The sequence below is a fragment of the Castor canadensis genome, chromosome 5 (assembly GCF_047511655.1).
Source record: "Castor canadensis chromosome 5, mCasCan1.hap1v2, whole genome shotgun sequence".
In the NCBI taxonomy this organism is placed as follows: domain Eukaryota; kingdom Metazoa; phylum Chordata; class Mammalia; order Rodentia; family Castoridae; genus Castor; species Castor canadensis.
This window is the reverse complement of record NC_133390.1, coordinates 88,690,275-88,715,824: the sequence shown is the minus strand read 5'-3', so window position 1 is coordinate 88,715,824 and position 25,550 is coordinate 88,690,275. Positions and strand designations below refer to the sequence as shown.

At 36.4% G+C, this 25,550-nt stretch overlaps 1 long non-coding RNA gene and 1 pseudogene across 1 annotated transcript in view; one reads left to right on the top strand and one right to left on the bottom strand.

The window, feature by feature from the left end:
* The window catches only part of LOC141423285 (uncharacterized), a 34,469-nt gene that overhangs the window by 3,715 nt on the left and 5,204 nt on the right, over positions 1–25,550 (bottom strand). Inside the window, exon 2 of the long non-coding RNA XR_012448016.1 lies at positions 34–206. This is a non-coding gene — a long non-coding RNA (uncharacterized lncRNA). The remainder of the gene's footprint in view (positions 1–33; positions 207–25,550) is intronic.
* On the top strand, positions 22,772–23,632 carry LOC109696464 (general transcription factor 3C polypeptide 6 pseudogene; annotated as a pseudogene).

The following is a 25,550-nucleotide window of genomic DNA, read 5'->3' as shown; positions in this document are numbered from 1 at the left end:
AAAGTGAGCTAATTTTACAATTCCCCAACTTACTTTCTGAGTGAGTTTCCAGGTTGTGGCACAAAGGGAGATTACACTGGTTTCCCAGGTTTGAGGAGTTAAGGCTGAGAATTTGAGGGACAAAAGCAGCTAGAATTCACAAAGCAGGTGACCAGAGAGGAAAATCTTCACTGAGAAAGAACTCCAGAAGTGTGCACAGGATGACCCTAGAGTATTCAGACAAGCTCTCATCAGTGCATGCACATAAGGAAACTACTAGAGACTGGGGGAAAAACATTCAGTGACTCAAGTTTCAATCCTCAGATGTCATACAGAACTAGAAATAGTTCCTGTTCTCATCACTCACGTTGGAGGACTTCACATTCACACACACACACACACAAAAGAGTACCCAGAAGAGTTTTGCCTCAAAAGGGGACAAAATTAGTCCTACAGTAAATGCTATTCTGGTATTGCTGAACAAAATCTGATCCAGAAGAATCAGGTTGTTTCCACGTGACTTAACTATATACCAAAACAAAGCTCAATAATTTTCACCAGGACAAAAAAAAGAAAGAGAAAACATTTTTAAATAATGATAATAATAAAAGAATTTTCATAGGGATAGCAAAATAATCTATTTTACCCAGCAAGTTAAAATTATACTGTCTGGCTTAAAAAATATCAAGTATTCAGATAATAAGGGAAATAATGACCCATAATGAGAAGAAAATTTAATAGAAACTTATACAGAAATTTCACAGATAATAGAAGCCATAGAGAGACATTAAAACATGCATTTCAAGCATTATATTACATTCCATATGGATGGCCAATAAGTTTAATGAAAGATTGAACATGTATGAAAACTATAATGTCCAAGGTTAGAAAAATACACTGGATAGAATTAACCATAGGAAGACATTGCAGAAGAAAACACTGGTGGGTGAAGTAATCTAGAAATAGAAACTATCTAAAATACAGAATGGGAGGAAGAGATGGAAGAAATAGCATAGCATTTGTAAACTACAGAAAAGTTTCAAGTAGCCTGATATACATGTAACTGGCTTGCCAAAGGAGAGGAGAAATGGCAGGGCAGAAAAAAATGTTAGAAGAAATAATGCCTGAGATTTTTCCAAATTTAGTAAGTGCTATATACCTACATGAACAAGTGTCTGGAAGAACCATGAGCATAAGCAATATGAAGAAAACTATAGCAAGACACATCATCCACCAACTACTTAAAATCATTAATAAAGAAAAAAATCTTAAAAACATTAAAAACAGCCAGAGGAAAGAAGATACATCATGTACACAAGAACAAAAATAAGAAAAATTATTGATTTTTCATTTACAGTGTAAATTTAAAGACAGTTGAGTAACAATTAAAAATACTAAAAGGAATAAACTGTTGACCTAGAATTCTATACTCAGAAAGAAAAATATGCTAAGAATGATGGGAAATAAAAACAGTTTCATATAAACAAAACCCGAAAGAATTCATCACTAGCAAGCAGAACTGTACTATAAAAAATGCTCAGGGAAATCCTTCAATGAGAAGGAAGATGATAGCAGATGAAAACCTGTATCTACACAAAGACATCTACACTAGAAATGGCTATTAGGTGGGCAATTTTACAGCTATTATCTCTTACTATTTAAGTCTCTTTAAAAGATAATTAGCTAATTAAAGCAAAAAAAGGACATATTCTGGGGACTACATATAAAATGGTAAAGTATATGACAACAATAACACAAAGGCTGGAAGGAAACAAATGGAAGTAAAATGTTATAATGTATTATACTATGTTAAAAGTCATCTAATATCACTTTAAGATAGACATGATAAGTTAAAGGCATATCCTAAAAATCCTAAAGCAAAAAATAAACCACTACAATGAGCATCAAAGAATCATAGCTAAAAGCCAATATAGAGATAGAATATAATAAAAATATTCATTGCTACAAAATTGGCAGAAATAGAAAAAATAAAAAAATCAGTTATTGGAAACATAAAACACATAGCAAAATGATAGATTTACTTACACCTGTAATCCTAGCTACTTGGGAGGTTGAGATATAGAGGATCTCAGTTCCAGGCCAGCCCTAGCAAGTAGCTCAAGAGACCCCATCTCCAAAATAATCAGAGCAAAATGGACTGGAGGTTTGGCTCAAGTGGTAGAGCACCTGCTTTACAAGCATGAAGTTCTGAGTTCAAACTCCAGTTACACTAAACAAACAAAAATGACAAAAAAATTTAAGTTATGAAGGCCCTGGGAATGTAATTCAGTGGTAAAGCATATGCTTAGTAGAGGCTAGGCCCTGGGTTCAATCCCCAGCATGCTCACATGTGCGTGCACACACACACAAACACACACACACACACACACACACACACCCTAGCTTTATTAATACCAAAGTAGATTTCATAGAAGAGGATATCTTCATAAATAAAGAGGGTAATTTTATGACAAAGAAGCCAATTCCTCAAAAGGACATAATATTCCTAGGCATTTATATGTCCAATAACAGAGCTTTCAAATGAAGCAGCAGGTGATGTGGTAGTGTCTGTCTGTAATTCCAGTACTTAGCAGGTGGAGGCAGGAAGTCCAGGAGTTGAAGTCCAGCCTGGACTGCATAGCGAGACCCTGCCTCAAAAATTAAATTAACGAAAAACCCTACTGTTATAAGCAAAGAAAAAAATTAAAATTAAATATACATGAAGCAAGGACTGGTGGAGTGGTTCAAAATGTTAGTGAGTTCAAAACTCAGGACCACAAAAAATAAATAAAATGTAGAAATGCCTAAAATATTTATACAAATAAAATAAAATACAAGAAGCAAAAATTGATGAACTTCAGGGAGAAATAGAGAAGTCTGCCATGAGAATGAGAGATTTCAGTTCTTCTTTGTCAATAATTGATACAGCAAGTACTCTGACACAAAATCAGGGAAGATACAGAGACTGGAGCAACACTAATGATCTGTCCAATCCAGTTGTCATGTGTAGAATAACCCACCAAACAATGGTAAAATACACACTCTTCACATGCACTGGAACATTAATGAAGCTAGGCCATATGTAATGTGTCATAAAACAAAATTAAAAATTCTAAAAGAATTTAAATCACAGAAAGTATACTCTTGAGTAAGATATAATTGTGTCAGGTTTCAATAATGGCTATCAAGGAAATCCCTCAAAACTTGTAAACTTAAAAACTTCCTTGAAAACACCCCAAGTAAATCCAGGGAAACATCAGAGACTACTTTGAGATCCTATATTCCAATAAATTTGAAAATCTTGAAGAAATGGACAAATTTTTAGATACTTATGATCACCCAAAATTGAACCAAGAGGATATTAATCACCTGAATAGATCTATAACACATAATGAAATTGAAGCAGCAGAAAAATTCAGGACCTGATGGATTCTCTGCTGAACTCTATTAGACCTTTAAAGAAGAACTAATACTGGGCTGGGATGTAACTTGGTGGTACAGCGCTTGCCTAGCATGCGTGAGGCCCTGGGTTCAATCCCACCACCAAAAAAAAAAAAGAGAGAATTAATACCAACACTTCTTAAACTTTTCCACGAAAAGGAAAGGGAAGGAACACTGCATAACCAATTCTATTTAGCCAGTATTACACTCTTCCCAAAACCAGACAAGGACACATCCAAAAAGGAGAACTACAGGCCAATCTCTTTAATGAACATCAATGCAAAAATCCTCAATAAAATAATGGCAAACCGAATCCAATAACATATCAGAAAGATCATTCACCATGACCAAGTTGGCTTCATCCCAGGAATGCAGGGATGGTTCAACATATGCAAATCAATAAATGTAATACAGCACATTAGTAGAAGCAAAGACAAAACCAACTTGATCATCTCAATAGATGCAGAAAAAGCCTTTGATAAGATTCAATACCACTCCATGATAAAAACTTTAAGAAACCAAGGAATAGAAGGACTATACCTCAACATTATAAAGGCTATATGTAACAAACCTATAGCCAACATCATACTTAACAGGGAAAAACTGAAACCATTTCTCTTAAAGTTAGGAACAAGACAAGGATGCACACTCTCCTCACTCCTACTCAACATTGTCCTAGAATTCCTAGCCAGAGCAATAAGGCTAAAAGAAGAAATAAAAGGAATACAAATAGGTAAAGAAATAGTTCAAGTATCCCTACTTGCAGATGACATGATGCAATACCTCAAAGACCCAATAAACTCCACCCAAAAACTCCTAGACACCATAAACAGCTTCAGCAATGTAGCAGGATACAAAATCAACTTACAAAAATCAGTAGTCTTTCTATACACCAACAATGAACAAATTGAGAAAGAATATAGGAAAACAATTTCATTCACAATAGCCTCAAAAAAAATCAACTACCTAGGAATAAATTTAACAAAGGATGTAAATGACCTCTACAAGGAGAACTACAAAGCAAGTGAAGAAAGAGATCGAGGAAGACAAGTGGAAAGATCTCCCATGCTCATGGATTGGCAGAATCAACATAGTAAAAATGGCTCTACTATCAAAAGCAATCTACATATTCAATTCAATTCCCGTCAAAATTCCAATGACATTCATCACAGATTGAAAAACCTACCCTAAAATTCATTTGGAAATACAAAAGACTGTGAATAGCCAAGGCAATATTCAGCAAAAAGAGCAATGCTGGAGGTATCACAATACCCAACTTCAAACTATACTACAGAGCCATAGCAATAAAAACAGCATGATACTGGCACAAAAACATATATGAAGACCAGTGGAACAGATTAGAGGACCTAGATATGAATCCATGCACCTACACCCACCTTATTTTTGACAAAGGAACCAAAAACACAATGGAGAAAAGAGAGCCTCTTCAACAAATGTTGCTGGGGAAAAGTGGTTATCTGCCTGCAGAAAACTGAAACTAGATCCATGCCTATCACCTTGTACTAGTATCAACTCAAAGTTGATTAAGGACCTTAATATCAGACCCAAAACCTGCAGTTAGTACAGGAAAGAGTAGGGAATACTCTGGAAGCAATAGGTATAGGCAAGGACTCCCTCAGTAGAACTCCAGCAGTCCAGCAACTAAGAGAAAGGATGGACAAATGGGACTGCATGAAATTAAAAAGCTTCTGCACAACAAAAAAAAATGGTCTCTAAATTGAACAGACCACCCACAGAGTGGGAGAAAATCTTTGCTAGCTATCCATTAGATGAGAGACTGATAACCAGAATATACAGGGAAGAAAAAAAGCTAAACTTCCTAAAAATCAATGAACCAATGAAAAAGTGGGCAGCTGAACTAAACAAAACTTTTTCAAAGGAAGAAGTCCAAATGGCAAAAAAAAAAAAAAACCATGAAAAATGCTCACCATCCCTGGCCATAAAGGAAATGCAAATCAAAACCACACTAAGATTCCACCTCACCCCTATTAGAATAGCTAGCATCAAGAACACCACCAACAACAAATGTTGGTGAGGATGTGGGAGGTTGGGGAGAGTGGGAAGGAACCCACATACACTGCTGGTGGGAATGTAAACTAGTACAACCACTTTGGAAAACAATATGCAGGCTTCTTAAAAAAACTAAACCTAGATCTGCCATATGATCCAGCAATACCACTCCTAGGGATATACTCGAAGGAATACAACTCAGGTTATTCCAAAAGCACCTGCACACCCATGTTTATTGCAGCACTATTCATGATAACCAAGTTATGGAAACAGCCAAGATGCCCCTCTACCAATGAGTGGATCAAGAAAATGTGGTATTTATACACAGTGGAATGTTATTCAGCCACAAAGAAGAATGAAGTTTTGTCATTTGCAAGTAAGTGGATGGAACTGGAGAACATTATCTTAAGTGAAGTTAGCCAGGCTCAGAAGGCCAAAAATTGCATGTTCTCCTTCATATATGGATTATAGACCCAAAACAAATGCAGTAATATTATTGGACAGGGTTCACACACTAAGGGGACAACACATACTGGAGCACTAGGAAAAGGGAAGGAAACCTAAACCTTGAAAGTGGTTGATGTGGTCACTGGAGAGGAGTAAATAAAGTAATCTTAAATTGGCAGAGGCCACCATGGGAAGGTGATTGCGAAGTAGTGAAGAGGTCTGGAAGAGATGAACCAATGTGGGTTGCAACATGAAAGCAACGCTAGTAATCTCTCTGTATAGCTATTTTTATCTCAAACTAGCAAAAATGCTATGTCTTTCTCATTATCTCTTACGTTTTCTCTTCAACAAAATTGGAGAACAAGAAGGTGGACAAGTTCTGCCCGGAAATGGGGTGAGGGGAGTGAGAAGGTGGTTCAAACAATGTATACACATGTGAGTAAATGTAAAAATAATCAAATTAAAAAGACTAAAATAAAATAAACTCATCTTCTATTACATCTTTAAAAAAAAGAACTTCCTCAAAGTAACATCAAAGAAATCAATAGGGGAACTAGAAAGTCTTAGAACTGAAATAATATAAATACTAATATGCCAAAATTTGTGGAATTCTCCATAAGCAACATTTAGAGGGGAATTTATAACATTGCACCTTTTTTTCAGTTCTGGGGTTTGAACTAAAAGTCTACACCTAGAAATAAAAACAAAAGCTGATTGTACCTGTATGTAAATCCAAAAATGATACCTGTTGAAACTATTTCAGGAATCAGGGGAGGGGAATAAAAGAGAGTGGTGGAGGGGGTGAATCCAAGTATGATATACTTGATATATTATAAGAACATTTGTAAATGCTACAACGTACCCCCACCAACACAACACTAAAGAAAAAAAAAATAAAGGGGAAAAAAAGCTGATTGTATGAAGACCTAAATAAAATTGATAAGCCTATAATCAGGCTGAGCAGAAAAAATGAGACAAGACACAAATGGCCAGGATGAGGAATGGGATAAGTGAACTTAAAATTCTACAGATTTAAAAGAATAATGAGAAAATATTATTTTTAATATTATGCCATTAAACTCAACAATTTTGCTGAAATACTAAAATTCCATGAAGAGTCAAACTACCAAAACATTCCTGTGGGAAATGGCAATTTTACCCATTAGCCAAATGCAGATTAGTGCATGGTTGAAAGAAACCAAAAGCAAACATGGAGAATTATAGGGCAGAGTCACAGTGACAGTTTTTAATACCCAGAAATTTTTAGATCCCATATGATCAGTTCTTTAGCCAAAAAAGCATGGTAGACTCTTGAGGATATAATTTTAAATGTGTCAAAGGTGTGATGGAAAATCCTTGACTTTTAAAACCTAAAAACAAGAAGTTATTGAGTTTTATATACATTTACCTAAAATCTTTTTTTTTTGGTGGGGGGAAACTGAGGTTTGAACTCAGAGCTTCATGTTTGCAAAGCAGACACTCTACTGCTTGATTCATACCTCCAGTCCATTTTTGCTATGGTTATTTTGGAAATGAGGTCTCAAGAACTATTTACCCAGGCTGGCCTCAAACTGAGATCCTCCTGATCTCAGCCTCCCAGGTAGGTAGGATTGTTGGTGTGAGCAACTGGCACCTGGCTTGTTTACCTAAAATCTTAAGTAAAAAATAATTTTAATGTAATGATTGAGTCAAAGTGAATGACTTCTTGTATTCTCCAGGAATATATTTTTACGGACTTACAGAAAATAACTATATTATTCATAACTAATACGGAACAAACTACCTTCAACTTCACTAATTATCAAGAACCTGACAAGTAGAACAGTGTGGCTGGAGATGTGGTTCAAGTGGTAGAGTGCCTGCCTAGCAAGTGCAAGTCCCTGAGTTCAAACCCCAATATCACCAAAAAAAGAAAAAGAAAAGTTATTATTAAGAGGAACTTAATAATAACCATTGCAGACAATAAGTAAATGAGATGTTTTATCATTCCTATTGGGAATATAAATTATTATAGCTTTGGAAAAGTAATTTGTATTATCTATTAAATTTAAAATATACATAAGCAGAATAAAGGATAAAACCCAGACAATTATTTAAAGAGATTCAGAAAAAGCACTTGACAAAATCAATGCCCTTTCATGATAAAGCCACTTAACAAACTAGGCTCAGAAGGGAACTTCTTCAACCAGATAAAGGGAATCTACAAAACACCCACAGCTAACACTAACTTAATGGTGAAAGACGGGATGCTTTTCCTTTTGATCAAGAATGACAATATGAGGGCTGGCAGAGTGGTTTGAGTGGTAAAGCGCCTGCCTAGCAAGCCTCAGGCCCTGCGTTCAAACCCCAGTACCATGAAAAAAACCCAATATGTCCTTATCCCTTCTTTTTTTTTTTTTAAACGTTGTACTGAAGGCTCTGGTCAGGGCAGTTAGAGAAGAAAAAGGGGAGGGAAAAAAAAACCCTATCCAGATTGAAAAGGAAGAAGCAAGACTATCTCTATTTGAAGATGATGTAAATCTTCTATGCAGAAAAATCCTAAGGAATCCACTAAAACACTTTAAGTACCAATAAGTAAATTCAACAAAATTGCAAGATACGAGATCGTTATAGATGCTCCTCCTTAGCTTAGGATGGGCATATGTCTGGATAAACTCATTGTAAGCTGAAAATATGCTAAGATAAAAATGCATTTAATACACTTGACTTAGCAAATAACATAGCTGAGCAACACAGAATGCTATGGAGCATTTGTTGTTTACCCTCCTGATCACAAAGCTAGCCGGGAACTGGAGTTTCCTGCTGCAACACAGCATGGTAAGTCAATATTGTACTGGAAAAAAAAAAAAAAAGGATCACAAAAAACTACTCCATAGATCTCAACATACTATATCATTATCCTGGGAAAAGATCAAAAGTCAAAATTCACTGATGGACTGATTCGAGTGGTAAAGCGCCTGCCTAGCAAGCATGAGGCTCTGAGTTCAAACCCCAGTACTGCCCAAAAAAAAAAAGCCAAAATTCAAAGTACAGGTTATACGGAATGTTTATGGTTTTTGAACCATTATAAAGTTGAAAAACTGTAAGTCAAAGCATTCTAAGTTGGGGGCCTTCCATATACAAAACTCAGTTGTATATCTATGTACAGCAATGAACAGCCTGAAACAAAATTAATAAAAATCATTTAATTTACAATAACATCAAAAAGATGTTAGAGCACTGCTTTGCAAGTGTGAAACACTGAGTTCCCCAGGCCTACCAAAAAATTTTTTTAAAAAATACTGAGGAATAGATTTAACAACAAAAACTTCAAAATTCTTATGCTGAAAATTATAGAACATTATTGAAAGTCATTTAAAAAAATCTAAATAAATGGAGAGACATCCTGTGCTCACAGTCTAGAAGACAACATTATTAAGCTGATCTTAAAAGTAATACGGAGCCTGGCGCTGGTGGCTCACGCCTGTAACCCTAGCTACTCAGGAGGCAGAGATCAGGAGGATCATGGTTCGAAGCCAGCCTGGGCAAACAGTTCCATGAAACCCTATCTCAAAAAAACCCTTCACAAAAAAATGGGCTGGTGGCTCCAGGTGTAGGCCCTGAATTTAAACCACAGTACCACAAAAAAAAAAAAAAAAAGTGACTCTGAACATGTGTAAGTGCTTATACATGAAGGTAAATAGGGAGGGACAGTTAAAGACCCAGAAAAAATGGTACCTAAACAGTGGAGCTGAGAGATCCTTATTTCTCACTCTCCCTGGAAAAAATCCATTCAATACAGAAACTTCTTCCCGGGCCTTTGGAAGATAACCCAGGCTGTTCTTTAACTTTCCACTTCACGCTTAGGTAATAAAAAATTGAATCACCACTTTAAATTACACTACACAGTCTAGAAGGTGATATCGCAAAGGCCAGGCCATTATGTTAATAGACACTTCAATTTTCATCAAAGTAGGGTTTCCCCCCTCACTGCTTTGCCCAGTTAGCGTAAATACAGGCAGGCCACCTGCTCTGCAAAAGGCTTCATGGGCAGCTTCTTATTTGTTCTCCTCCTCACATTCTCAGCTGCTATCACTGATCCTTCTTCATTGAAGGACTAGGGGCAGGAGAGGAAAGGGAAGCAGAAAGTTCTTCCTCGGCTGGTACTATTTTTAAGATGGCTTTGCACACTGTCTGGCAGATGTTTAAAGCTGAGTCATTCTTAAATATGGCTTCATGGATTCTTTGGAAACCATCCTGCTAGACCCTTCCAACTGCAACTCTCATGACATGGGCCATGCATTCTACTCTTACAGCTCCAGATCCACCCTGTACTACTGCTACCAACAAGAGACCCTTCACCTTCCCAGGCAGTCTTCTTGGAAAAGCTCCTCACTGTGTGAAATTCCACATTTTCCTTATTGCTTAAGTCCATCGAGTCATAGTTTTAGGTTATTTGCAGTTAGAGACACTCCCACTGATAGTTAAATTCTATTTTCTTCTCCCTATTGTCCTGCTTATTTTTTGGGAGGGGAGTTGTTAATTGTTTGCTTTCCCTTTAGGAAAGTTCAGGGGTCATGGTTTGGAAGCTGAAGCTTAGTGCCTTCAGGGCCTTAGAGAAAATCCTCTTAAATAAGAAGAATATTGAGAAAACTCCTAAATTATGATAATGAATAAAAATTATAATAAGGAATTATTTTTAAAGATATTGAGTGTCTTATCCCAACCCAACAAAAGGTAAAGTTCCCAGACTTTTCTCCTTAACCCTACCTAAATGAGTTTTTTCTGAGTTTGGCAGATTTCATTCTCACTAGATTTTGGAAATCAGTTGGGATCCCCAACAGATTTAGGCAGGAACTATATCTGCCTTAAAAATTGACAACAAACCAAAAGAACTAGAATAAAGAGCAACAATTTTATATACGTCTGCATGTTAAACTAAACAATGAACCAATTTGAACCCAAATATAATTGCTACTTTCAGATTTTTAAATTTTGCAAATATGGGCTCAAGTAGTAAAGTGCTTGCCTGGCAGGTACAAGGCCCTGAAGCCTGAGTTCAATCCTCAGTACCACAAAAAATAAAAATAAAAATTCATAAATAACTCAGGAACATATTCTATTACAAAAGACTCTACAATCTCAAAGTTCCTTTCCTTTTTATAATTATTTGTACACACATGCATAAGAAACTTTAAAATTTTACATAAATCAATCATTATTAACATATCATTCTGTGGATTGTATCTGTTTTGACAAATTTCCAAATTAGTATACCAAGCTCATTTTAGCAACTGCATAAAATTTAATAGTGGGGTACATATAATTTGTTCAGCCATATCTGTTAATGAACATTTATGTTCCTCCTAGTTTTTAATTCTTAAAAAATACTGGAATGAATGACAAACATTCCTTTATTCGTATCTTTCTACAGTATCTTAAAAAAATAAATTGAGTGTATATACCTATAGCAACAAAATATTCTCCTAACTACAACTATATATGCTTGCTTAAAATTCTTGCTTTAATTACATATGGAGAATTGCCTAACAGATTGCTAATTATATCCCATTTGAGTAAATATAGCACTGCATGCATAGATATCACCTTAAAAATGCCCTTAAGAATATTTCAGGTCTCAAAATGGAACTGTGACAGACAAATTCATGAAATGACCAGTCTAATTGGGAATGCTAGCTGACTTCACCTGCAGGTTACTATTCCTTCCTTTCTTCTATCCTGCTTTCTTTCCTTTTCTCCTTCCTCTCTCTCACACTCGTCCTTCTTTCCTTCATGCCTTCCCTTTCTCTATCCTTCTACCCTTCCTGTCTTCCTTCTTACATTTGTGGATATCAGTAACCATTTATTCAATGTTAGAATACACCTTTGAATTCTTGGTACTTTTGTACCCATCAAAGCATATCTGTGCAATAATTATCAGGTATCAACAACCATTAAGAGGTGTTGTTAATTTCCACAACCTATTAAAAGACTACGAGATCTGTTTTCCTAAGTATTTCTCGTTTAAGTACTTAAAAAATTACATTTGTCAAGCCTTTTGTTTTTCGTTACATGGAAAGACTTACATTACATTTTTATTGCCTGAAAGAAAACTTTACCATGCCTTGCAGGTTATGTACTCTATAAATAGGTTTTCTCATTCAGCAGAAAGGAAGCAGAAATATGATAAGTTTTACATAAGGTAGTAAGTATTCCTGTGGTTCACCGGTGAACAAACGGAACAACGACACCAAATCTTCCTCACATATTAAAGTCTGCGTTAGCAGTAATTCTTAATTTGGCAACCTAAGAAGAATACTGTAACAGAATCAAGGTCCGAAGGCAACAGAGAATATTTTTAGACTTCTGTGAGGTCATGATCTGCTCTTTTCAGGTGTGGATTTCACATATTAAAATTCAGTAATTAGTTTTCCAAACTTCATAAAACCCTTTAGGCAAAAAAGCATAATTTAAAAAAAATCTGTGCAGTCCAAAAAGCTACCTCTGTGACTATAAAGCATGCTCTTAAATTTTAATTCCAGTATTGTTTGCAGTAGTGTTTCCAAGTGTTTACTGTTGTGTCCTGGGTCTTCCTAGGCAGCTAGTTGTAAAAGGCTTCTGAGATTTGGCAATGTAAAATCCCATAAAGGAATGAACACTGTTACTCCTTGCCAGCTAGCACAAATGCCAGGTAACTAGCACTCAAGTGCAGCAACAGATAACATTCTGTGCTTGTGACTAAGGAGCTTTCCTTAAACAAAATTTCCTACCGGCTTGAATTTAATGTAACTATACTAAAGGAAGAAAACTTCCGGGTTCATCGTAAATAGCTTTCTTTGAATGCTGTAAACCTGGCTAAAGTCTCTCAGTTGAATCTTTGGGCAAAATAATTTTAAATTGTACTCTCAGGGTTTTCATACTAACATTCGGAACAACCTCAAAACCTCTTCATCTGGGGGTGTGGCTCAAGTGATGGAGTGCTTGCCTAGCATTTAAGAAGCCCTAAATTCAATCCCCAGTAACACACACACACACAAAATCTTACACAGCAATGTCTTTATACTCTGGAGATTTTTGTAAAATGTAAGAATGGGGCTGGTGGAGTGGCTCAAGTCATAGAGTGCCTGCCTAGCAAGCATAAGGCTCTGAGTTCAAACCCCACTACAGAAAAAAAAAAATGTAATGATGGGCTGAGGTTGTAGTTCAGTGGTACAGTGAATGCTCTGAGGCCTTCAGTTTAATTCCCATCACCCAAAAAACATTAATTAATTAATTACATGTAATGACTTAGAATCAAGTTTGGATGTATATTTGCAAATTCACTTAGAAAGTCAGGAAGAATTTTTAAAATGCATTAGTAAATCCAGAAGGGATTTTTCACTCTTATTCTGATTCATTCTAAATAATCTAGGTAACTGTCACATATTATACCATTAGTGACTCATAAGTGCTTTCTCATATACTGATTGTCATGAAGTAGTATTCCAATATTGTTTAAAATATTGAACTGTATATTTAAAATGATACCATTATCACACAGGTAAATAATAACAATAAATGACTGTCATTAACTGTTAATGTAGCATAGGCAATTTATTTGATTCCTGCTCAGTGGTAACATGGGTCAGGATCCTGAGGTAGACGTTCCATTCATTTTCTACGACCCAGGTGTGCCAAATATTTACCACCAATATCTTGAAAGTTTTCATTTTATAGATAAGAAATCCAAGGCATGAAGATGTTAAATAACTTACTTAACTCACACAGCGTTTTAATGATAAAATAGAATTCACCTCAGTATCACCAAACAAAACAAAACAAACAAAAAAACCCAGAATTCCCCTAGAAATTTTTTACTGTGACCCAACCTACCAAATCATCCTAAAATACAAATATAATTGACTGAAAGTATAAATGAAATTTAGTTGGTGCCACATAAGTCCAGAAGTTTGTTATAGTTAACATTTTTTTCCTAAAATGAAAAATATCTTAAAAGAATAAAAAATACAAATGGCAATATAATGATAATATACAAAAGTTGTATTCCCTGTCTAAAAACTAGAGAAAGGTAGGTATGCATAGAGAAATTCTGCAAGGGTAGACCCTACTTAAGAGTGCAGTAGCTAGTTGCTTTGGGAAAAGGACTGTGGGAGAGATTCAATTTTTAAATTTAAACATTTTTTTCACTGTTTATATTCACTACAACTAAAAGGTGTGATAGTCAGTAAATGTTTATTGAATTTCTACAGCATGTTCCAGCACTATATTTGGAATATATCAGTGAGCAAAACAAAAATGCCATGAAGCTGACATTCAGCTTCTGTTATTATAGTTTTCAAACAAAGCTTAAGCACCTTCAAGTTTAATTCAAACTGCAACAGAAAAAAATTAACACAGGGAATTGCTTTGTCAAGCAACATAAGTTACAATGAGGTGCTTGCATTTGCTTTCTGGTTTTGTTGTTGTTATTTGTTTGTTTTTGGTTTTTTGTGTGTGTGTCTGTCTGTCCGTGTGATGAGGCCAGTCGGCCATGTTGCCAGGCTAGTCTCAAACTCCTGAGCTGAAATGATCTTCCCACTTCAGCTTCCAAAATGATGGAATAACAGACATGTACTACTACACCTGGTTTGTTTTGTTTTGTTTTGTTTTCTTTTTTTATGACTGAGATAACCAAAGACATGGGTGAAAATGGAAAAATGGACAAAACTAATAAAAACAGAATTCAGGAGCTGGTGCATGACTCAAGTGGTAGGGCACCCAGTACCAAAAATAATAATAATAACGATAAAATAAAAGCAAGAATTCAGTGATAATGCCACAATATATAAGCTATTATCTCTAATACCATCCACATTTTATATCAATAATTATCTAAAGCTTGAATCACAAAACTTAAAGTAAACCAAAAATATAGATTAGGATTTATTTTTATAACAGAAGATGGTTTCTGTAGCACTTGAGAGAGTTTTTATCCTACGGTAATTTGGGTATACGATGACAGAAGAAGAAACCTATGAAGAAAATGTGACCATAACAAAATCATGAATTGAGTCTTTGAATCTTAGCCCAATGGGTTCAGCTAATTTGTTGAACAGGTATTATAAATATCCCAGAGCAGGGACATTTATTGTACTGCAACTGAATGAAACAAGGGGCCAAGTAAAAATCTCCCTTTAATTAAAAATTTATCCCCTCCTTACAAGGGTGACTCATATTTATGATCTAATTTTGATAATTTTCCAATCAAAAATGTGGCCTATATTGCTTACCCTTACAAGACACTTATCTATGAGTACTTGCATATTTTTGAAATGTCTTTCAGATATGTATATGAACACCAAACCATTCAATCAAGTTTAATTGTTCCTAATTTCATACTTAGATTTCTCTGCTACATGATGCATTCTATATTTTTTGTGATTTGATTTTAAATGCTGCAACAGAGTTTTCAAAATGTTGTATATGTCTTGTACACAGGCAGTCATGCTGAAGGAAAGATTCATATCCAAGTACTCATAATAGTTATAACTATATTCCTGTGAAATTAAAGAAATTATGTTACAAACAGCCATTGTACATAGGAAGGTAAAGTCTGCATCATATCTTCATTTAATTGTCACTCCAAGAATCTTGGATTCTGAAATACATATAAATATACATATACATCTATATATGTATATTTATATATCTTTATATATCATATACAGATGCTTCTTGACTCATGATGAACTCATAAGTTGCAAATATTGTAAATTGGCTGGGCATGTAACTCAGCAGTAGAGGGCTTGCCTATCATGCATGAGGCCTTGGATTGTATCCAAGCACCACACATACACACACACAAAAAGTAAATTAAACATGCACTTAATATACCTAACTTACCAAATATAATAGTCTGTCAACACAGTACACTGTAAAGTATAACTGTTTACCTCCATGACCTTGTGGTGACTGTGAGCTATGCTCACTGTTGCCCAGCGTCAGGAAAGAATATCATATCACATATTGCTAGCCCAAGGAAACATCAGAATTTAGTTGGGCATGGTGACTCACACCTGTAATCTCAGCTACTCAGGAGGTGGAAGCTGGAGAATTGTGAGTTTGAGACCAGCCCTATCTCAAAAACAAAATGAAACAGAAGGGCTGGGGGCATACATAACTCAAGTGGTAGAGCATATGAAGTCCTGGGTTCAATCTCCATATTTAAAAAAAAAGAAAGAAAGAAAGAAAAAGGGAAGACCAAACAAAGAAAAGATCAAAATTCAAAATACAGTTTCTCTTTTTTTCTTCTTCATATTTTTTTTTTGACAGTACTGGGTTTGAACTCAGGGCCTCATGCTTGTCAGGCAAGTCCTCTACCACTTAAGCCACACACACATTCAGCTCCTTTTTGCTTTTGTTATTTTTCGGATAGGGTCTTGCATTTTTGTCCTGGACCAGCCTCAGATCATGATCTTCCTACCTACATCTCCCACCACCTAGCATTACAGTATGTACCACGTGTCTAGCTTTTTTTATTGAGATGGAGTGTTGCTAACTTTTTGCCTGGGCTGGATTTGAACTGTGATTATTCTGGCCTCTGCCTCCTAAGTAGCTGGGATAACAGGTGTGGGAAAACAATGTGTAGTCCTTTAAGGCTGGGCAATTTAACCACAGAACAACTGTTTTTAATGTATGTGCTGCCGAAGCAAGCACAGAACAACTGTTTTTGAGATAGAAGGTATCATTATTGTCTATTTTTAAACAGGTAATATAGACAGAATTATTTGCAGTTAGATGCAAATTAATTAGAGAAATATCTGACACACAGTGAGTACCAAATGAATGTTAGCTTTTATTGTTATTTCAAATATAAATGTTTTGGTATGTTACATAAAATTAAGCAGTCCCTTATTTAAAAACTAAATAAACAGGACTTCTTATATACTTTATCAAGTATATACTTTATCAAGACTAAAGATCTTTTCAGAAAGCATTTCGCTGAAAAAAAACCCGTCTTTGATTCAATGCAAATTGGCTGATTATAAGGAGATTATGAATAAGAGTAAAATTATACTGGCATAAATTACTATTAGAAATGCAGTTTTAAGTGGCTTTGAGACCACTTACAGAAACATCAGGACAGAAACCACACCTATGAACAATTTGCATAGTGTTGAAGCAGTCTTTGTGATACAGGGGTCTCATACTAAATCCTCTTTACATTCAGGTTATTATATTTCCCTCATGTCACAGTGCTTTACCAAGTACTTTTGGGTCATTCCAAGTTGACAAGCTTAGATCAAATTACTTCCTCCCTGGCTTCTCTTCACAAATTCCACATCTCAAATGTCCTGAACCAGCCTCTTTCCTTCTGTGTCTGCAGCTCTGCTCTTGTTTCTTTAATGACACTTTATTTTCCCAGCTCCCCAGTTGACTGTGAAATGTGTAAATTGGGGTCATAATGGCTAAGAATATCAAATAATTGTGGTTTTTTGGAGTGACTTTTCAAAATTTTACAAAAACAACAGTTTCTTCTATGATAAGCTCATAATGAAGCCTAAAATGTAGAAGAGATAATACAGAACTGATCATCTAGACAAGTATAGTGGTGCAGAGTGACTCCCTTCCCCTTGTTCCATGATTGGATTTTTTTTTTGGTGGGACTGGGGTTTGAACTCGGGTTTCATGGCAAGCGCTCTACCATGTGAGCCACACCTCCAGCTCATTTTTGATCTTCTTATTTTGGAGATGGGGTCTCTCAAACTATTTGCCTGGACTGACCTTGAACCTTGATCCTCTCCTCTCAGCTAGAATTACAGGCATGAGTCACTGGTGCCCTACTGATTGGAGACAATTGAATAGGGCAGACATTCCTTAATTATTTTTATTATTTATTAGGTACTAGAAGCAGAAAGTGGAATAAAATGTGGTCCAAGCCCTCAGGGAGCACAAGAAAGGTAGAGAAGGAGATAAACTCAGTGTTCAGAAGTTTATAAAGCACATTGTTACATTTCATTTTTGCACGATAATCCTGTGTGGTAGGAAGCTCTGGCAGTGATGTGTGATAACTTGGCCAAGATTATGGAGCTCCAATCTATTTTTTTTTTTCAAAAAAAGGCATCTTTTTTTACCTTATACAAATGGCTTATAAAAGCCTTATACAAGTGGCTTTATAAACATACTCTTAAAATAATGTTGAAGTTCAGAAAATATTTTGAAATTTTCAAAAAAATTCTGGTTTTTGTTTTTTGGGTTTGTTGTTGACCCAGGGCTTCATGCATGCTAGGCAAGTGCTCTATCAACTGAGCTATATCCCTAGCAAAAAATAAATAAAATTCGTTTAAAACTCGCTCCCTCCTGGAAATAGCACATTGTCTCCCCCCATGATTATGTTATGACATCCTCCTCTCTGCTGAAATAGAGCTCAGTCCTTCCCCCACCTGGAACCTGTCTGTCTCACTTTACTGTTATTCCTTGCTTGCTCAGTCAGCTTTTCCCTCCCTCCCTCCCACCCTCCCTCTCTCCTTTCTTTCCTTCCTTCCTTCCTTTCTTTTTTTGTTGGTTCATTTGTTTGGTTTTAAGACAGAGCCTCATTATATACCCCAGGCTGGCCTTGACCTCAAAATCTTTCTCCCTCAGTTTCCTGAGTGCTGGGATTATGGGCATGCACTATCAACCAGGCAAACTAAAAGCTCTCAAAGAACAAGATCTCTATCCATCTTTTTCAGCAGTATATCCCACACATGTCTAGCACAGTTATTGCACAGTAAGAATCCAAAATAAACACTCATACAGTGAAGAATCAAAGTTGGAAGGTTTTTTTCCAATTCATTTGATTTTCAGTATTCAATATTACCTTTTAAAAGAGTCAATATGGTCAATGTACTTTATAAACCTGCATGAAAATAGAACATTGAAACCATTTTTAGTAGGGAGCAGAAGAATGAGGGAGAATGATAGTGGGGATGAAACTAACCAAGGGACATTGTAAGCATATATGGAAATGTCACAACAAAAACCCCTGTACAAGTAATAGATGCTAATAAAAATGTTTAAAAATATATTAGAAGCTGGGCACGGTGCCACGTGTCTGTAATCCCAAGTACTTGGGAGGCTTAGGCAGGATAATCACCTGAGCCCAGTAGTTTAGAACTAGTCTGGGCTATACAGTGAGACCCCAACTCAAAAAAAAAAAAAAAGTAATGCAGTTAATTCATTAAGGTTCTGATCATTTTATCTCTAGCCCATTATGCAAATATGTTTGCATTGAAAATTGCAATAACAATGATAATAACAGAAACAAAACAATGTCACTAAAATGCCTTCACAAAAGTAGTAGCTCATATCTGTAATCCCAGGTGTATGGGAGGCAGAGATGGGAGGATTGTGGTTTGTTACCATTCCAGGCAAAACTGTTATCAAAACCCCATCTCGAAAATTATGCTGGATATGGTGGCTCTCAACTGCAATCCCAACTATGCAGAAGGTGGCATTAGAAGGATCATAGTCTGAGACCCTACCTGAAAAATAAATGAAAGCAAAAAGGGCTAACAGCATGACTCAAATGGTAGAGTATTTGCCCAGCAAGCACAAAGCCCTGAGTTCAAAACTCCAGTATTGGCAAAAAATGAAAAACAAAAAAAAAGTCACAATAATTTTGCCTAGAAAACTGGTAACTTTGAAAAAAGGGATTCTCAAGAAAATGAAATTCAGAATATTACTTGTTTAGTCACTGTAAGCTATTTTCCAAAAATGTCATTTTACCAAGGACATATTTTCCCCTAAGAAGATAATTCTTAGTAGAGAAGAAAAAATGTTTCTATTTTCCAGCCATGATGAAAATAGATTTATAAAGGAAAAGCAGAAAAAGAAATAAAATAACTGTATAAGTAATTTTCAAATAAACAAACTGTAAAGAGATTTTAATACTGCATGGATGCATTTTAACTTCTCATACCATTTTCCTGATGAAGTTATATTATTTGGTCTTATGAGAACTATTAAGCCAATCTTCATTTAAATAGACAATATTACCTACAAATAAGAATATAAGGGTTAGAATCTCTTCTTCTTTTGAGACAGGACCTAAGGATGTAGCCCAGGCTGGCCTTGAACTGGTGATCCTCCTACCTCAGTCTCCCAAGTACAGGGAACTATCTTGACATTAAAGCAATATCAATACAGGTACATGCCTGTAATCCTAGCTTCTCTGGAGGCAGAAATCAGGAAGACAGTGGTGTGAAGCCAAACAGCCAACACAAGACAGGGCTGGTGAGTGGCTCAAGTAGTAGAGCACCTGCTTAGCAAGCCTAGCAAGTGTGAGGCCCTGAGTTCAACCCCCAGTACCAAAATAAAGAAAGAAAGAAAGAGAAAAAAAGTTTTTACACAGTTTCGATAGTAATCTGGAGAATTCAAAGGAAAATTGAGGACTCAAAGCATTACTTCCTCTTTCTCCTCTTTTCTTCTCTTTAATCTCTGGGGAAAGAGGGATGAACATACATAATGTTTTTTTGAGCCATGTTCTTGGTAAATTGCCCAGGCTGGCCTCTAACTTGAGATCTTCCTTCAGAGTAGCTAGAACTACAAGTACAGATTACTGGTCTCAGTTTGAATTTACATAATTAAAATTTTTTAATCAACATGCATGCATCAAAACAATATAAGATTCAAAGAAACCGATCACATCTTTTTTGCTCTTTATATACTTATCACTGACCAAATGCTTAATATGTTATATGTATTCAAAAAAAGTTTGATGAATGAGTGAAAAACTGCTTTTATAAAAATTTGTTGGGTTGGGGTTGTGGCTCAAGTGATAAAGCACTTGTTTAGCAAGTAGGAAGCCCTGAGTTCAAAGCATTGTACCACCACACACAAAAAATTGTTATTCTTGAATTTAGATGATCACAACTAAAACTTTTAAAAAGCTAAAAGAAGAGAGTTGAAAACTTTTTTTTACGTTTGCATGAAAAAACTATATTTGGTTAATCAATTTCTTAAAGTAATCAATATATTTAATAATGTTTGTTAGAGGAAAAACACCAAGTATATATTTAAAGCAAAACAATTTTAATCAAATTCACATGCAGATTACACGGGCTTTGGCCAATTTCTCTTATCACGATAAACCAGAACTATGGTACTCCCATGCTTTATAGAGTTTTAGAATAATTTTCTAAATTTGATATGACATTTCATATCATTATAAAATATGGCCTGTTTAAAAAATGCATTTTATAAAATCAATTCCCTCTTCTGTCTTATTAACTGTTGAAAGATTTGTCTTAACTCTTGAAAGATTTAAACATTAAAATTTTTGTAAGTTATTTATTTTCCATCTCTTTGGCCTTGAAATTTCCTTTCTACTGGAAATTGAAAACACTATTAAATTTCACTTGTTTCTTCCATAGTGGGAGGTCAACAGATAATGTCTATATTTGATTTAGAGATATTATGGAAAACAAAATTAAAAGCTAAAAAGTAGTAGGGCACTGGCATATATTATGGACTGGAGGTATGGCTCAAGTGGTAGAGTGCCTGCTTTGCAAGCATGAAGCCCTAAGTTCAAACCCCAGTACCACCAAAAAAAAAGAAAAGTAAAAAAAGAGAGAGAAGGGGAGGCTGGGTGCTGGTGGCTCACGTCTGCAATCCTAGCTACTCAGGAGCAGAGATCGGGAGGACAGAGGTTCAAAGCCAGTCCAGGCAAATAATTTGAGAGACCCCCATCTGGAAAAAGCTCATCACAAAAAACGGCTGGTAGAGTAGCTCAAGGTGGAGGCCCTGAGTTCAAACCCCAGTGCCATAAAAACAAAAAAGGGAGAGAGAGAGAAGGGGAGAAAGGAAAGAAGGAAGGCTGGCTCACACCTGTAATCCTAGTTTCAGGAGGCTGAGATCAGAGGGATTGATGTTCAAGGTTAACTTGTGCAAATAGTTTTTGAGACCCTCCCCCCATCTACAAAATAACCAGAGCAAAAAATGGACTTGAAATGTAGCTCAAGTGGTAGAGTGCCTGCTTTGCAAGAGCAAACTTATCAGTTCAAACCCCAGTCCCACAAAAATGTTTAATTTATAAAAACATCTTTGAAAGTAAAAAAATGAAGAAAAAAACAAAAAATATAAAAACATCTTTGATAAAAAATTCATGAATTAAAATAAGCTACATAGTGAAACCCTGTTCCCCTCATTTTCCGGATCCAACAATCAAAAAAGAAAAGAATGAAAAACTGTCATAGGCCAAAGGAGCAAAGAAGAAATAACTATTGTTAGGGTGAACATAGGGCAGTCATATTAGGACTGAATCCCTTCCCTCTCACAAGTGGCTCACTGGAAAGTCTGCACCCAGCCCTAAAGAATAACACACATCCGCCTTTAGCTATTTACTAGAAACTCCCCACCTGATCTAGAAGAATTATCTTGTGAGGGTCAGAGGGGTCTCCACCAGCCTCCTATGTCTGTAAGAGACTGGGGGCTCCAGCATCTATTGGAAAACTCCCCACAGATTTCTTCTCCCAAATAAAGCCTGTGCTGATGTTGAGACATCTCCTTGCCTGTCTCTCTGTGCCTCTTTCAGTCTAACATCTCTGCCTACTATCTATCTCTACATGCTTTTCAGCTGAACAACCATGTGCAATATGATAGCCAGGACCGAATCATGGCGCAGTAAAAAAAAGAGAGGAAAAACTAGAGAAATCTTGGTAAAGTCTGGAATTTAGTTAATAGCAATATACCAATGTTGTTTTCTTGGTTTTGACAAATTAACATGACACCGTAAGAGGCTAAGACTAGCAGAGACTCGGGAAAGCTTTTATGGGAACTCTTGGTACGACCCTGTTAACTTTTCTGGAACCTTAAAGTTATTTCTAAAATTTTATTTAGAAAAGTATTATTTAAAATATTGCTTAAGGCGCGGGCCATGGCAGCGACCGAGGAGCTGCGTTGGGAGGACTGGGACGAGGACGACGAGGACGATGAGGCAGAGGAGGTGGAGCAGATCGTTCTCGTGGAACTCTCAGGAATTATTGACTCAGATTTTCTCTCAAAATGTGAAAATAAACGCAAGATTCTGGGAATTGACACTGAGAGGCGCATTCTTCAAGTGGACAGCTATGTCTTTGATGGGGAATATGAAGATACTCTTGGGACTTGTGTTATATTTGAAGAAAATGTTGAACATGTGGATGCAGAAGGCAGTGATAAAGCACTGTTAAAATCCAAATGCCATACAATGAAGAAACTCAGCATGACAAGAACCCTTCTGACAGATAAGAAAGAAGGAGAAGAGAATACAGATGGAGTAGAATGGCTACAAATGAAGGAGAATGACTTTTCTTATAGACCAAATATGATTTGTAACTTTGTTCATGAAAATGAAGATGAAGTTGTAGTTCCGGGCCCTAATACACCTTTGGAGTTGGAAGAGCAAGAGACTCAAATGAAAGTCAGCTCAAACCTGATCTATGAGCAGGAGAAACCACTGCACTTGGAAACAGAGGATTCTGGTCCTCTTGTTGATACCCCTTCTGAGATGGAAGGTCCTGTCTTTATAGAAACTCAAGATGCTGCCTTAGAAATTACTCCTAGATAAAATGTTTCTCATAATGAGTAGTCATGAACTTTTAAAAATACTGTTTTGTAAAATAATTGGCTGTGTAGCTTTCAGTAGGTTCATTATTTTACTGTTTTTGTTGGCTATGTGCAAACTTCCAGTCACAGCACAACTTGATATTCCAGAATCATTCAGTGTAAGACATGATTTAAAAATTTTAAAATACGGTTAAAAAAATAAAAAATAAAATATTACTTAATAAAATATTAATAAAGAACTGAAAGCTAACACTTCTAGAATTTTGCATGCAAACATTGGAAGATATTCAAAGCAATGTGAAGGGGAGCAAGTTTTCAGATTAGAAGATTATCTATTTTAAGTCCCTCATACATAGAGGTTGAGGATTTTCCCAAGGTCACCTAGCCAGGCAAGTCAGGTAAACAACTATCTTGTGATAGTCTCTGCTTTAAGTTCTTCGATTTTGATGAAACCATAAGCTTTCTTGTATGAGTTTTTGTTGTGAGAGTCACAATTTGCTTTAGTCTGTCTTTAATGAGTACCCATTGTTCTTGAGACTAAAAAACATTTTTTTCTTGTGGTGTTGGGGATTGAATACAGCAGGGTCTTTCCAATGCTAGGCAAGTACTATACTCCTGAGTTACATCCCCAGCCACGTTAGGATAAAATCTGTAAGCCCCGTAGTTGCTTGCCAGGGATCTGTAAATCAAGTTCATCTCTTGCCATATTTCCCCATACTCTATGGTCCTTCAATCATTCTGATCCTTTTTTTTTTTTTGGCAACACTTGGGTTTTGCATCCAGGGGCTCATACTTGGTAGGTTAGCACTCTTACTGCTTGAGCCACTCCTCCAGCCCTTTTTTCTAATTTTTTTTTTTTGAGATAGGGTCTCCAGACAATTTGCCAGGGCTAGCTTTCAACTGAGATCCTCCTGATTGCTGCCTCCTGAGTAGCTAGGATTACAGGTGTGAGCCACCGGCACCTGGCTTGTTCTGATCCTTTTTGAGTCTTCACACGATCTTTATTCTTTACTAGAATACTGTCCCCTTTACCAGTGTCTCTAGCTCCCCTCCCCTCATCTTTTATGGGTTTCAGTTAATGGCACAATCTCAGAATGTTGAATTGACCACAGCCTAAAGTAACCAGGGCTGTGGTTACTTCACAGGTCCTACTTAGAGGGCAGTTCTTTTGCCTTCTGGTGAAATGCACTGTGTTTTTGCTTTTTTGTTGGTACTAGGGTTTGAACTCAATGGCTTCACACTTGCAAAATGGGTACTCTACCACCAGCCCATTTTGCTCTCATTATTTTAGAGATGGGGTCTCACAAACTATTTGTCCAGGCTGGCCTCAAACCTCCATCCTCTTGATCTCAGCTTCCCAAGTAACTAGGATTTCAGGAGTGAGCCACTGGTCCCAGCCCAGATGTCAATTTGAATGCCCCAGGTTCTGACAGATTAGCTATCATTGTGGTTCCCATGACCCCTTTTTGAGTTCAGCAAGTTGCTAAAATGGCTTAGAGAACTTGAGGATGCACTGTACTTTCATTTACCACTTTATAATAAAGAATACAGATGAACAGTCAGATGAAGAGATGTATAGGACAGAGTATGGGTATGCTTTGGTACTCCCAGCTCCAAAGCATTTCAGCCACCAGTCACCAACCCAGAGCTAATCAAAGCCCATGGTTCAACAGTTTTTACGCAGCTTAATGTACAGTTCATCTCTCCCTCCTCCCTTTCCCTAGTTCCAGTGGGTGGAGTTGAAAAGTTCTAATGATCTTGTCATTTAACTTTGTCTTTCTGGTGACCAGCCCTATTTTGAGACTGTCTAGGGACTCCACCTTGTCACCTCAATAGCATAAACTGATGTGATTAAAAGGAGCATAATGAACAATAAAAAATACATCACTCAGGAAACTCCAAGGGTGGTTGTTGTTGTTTGTTTTGGTTTGGTTTTGTGGAAACAGTGTCTTACTGAGTATCCCAGAATGGCCTCAAATCCTCCTGCCTCAGCCTCTGGAGTGCTGAAATTATAGAGATGGGCCATCACGCCTAGCAATTCCAAGGGTTTTAAGGAGCTCTGTAGCATAAACTGAGGACAAAGACCAAAAGTATTTCATACTCTACCA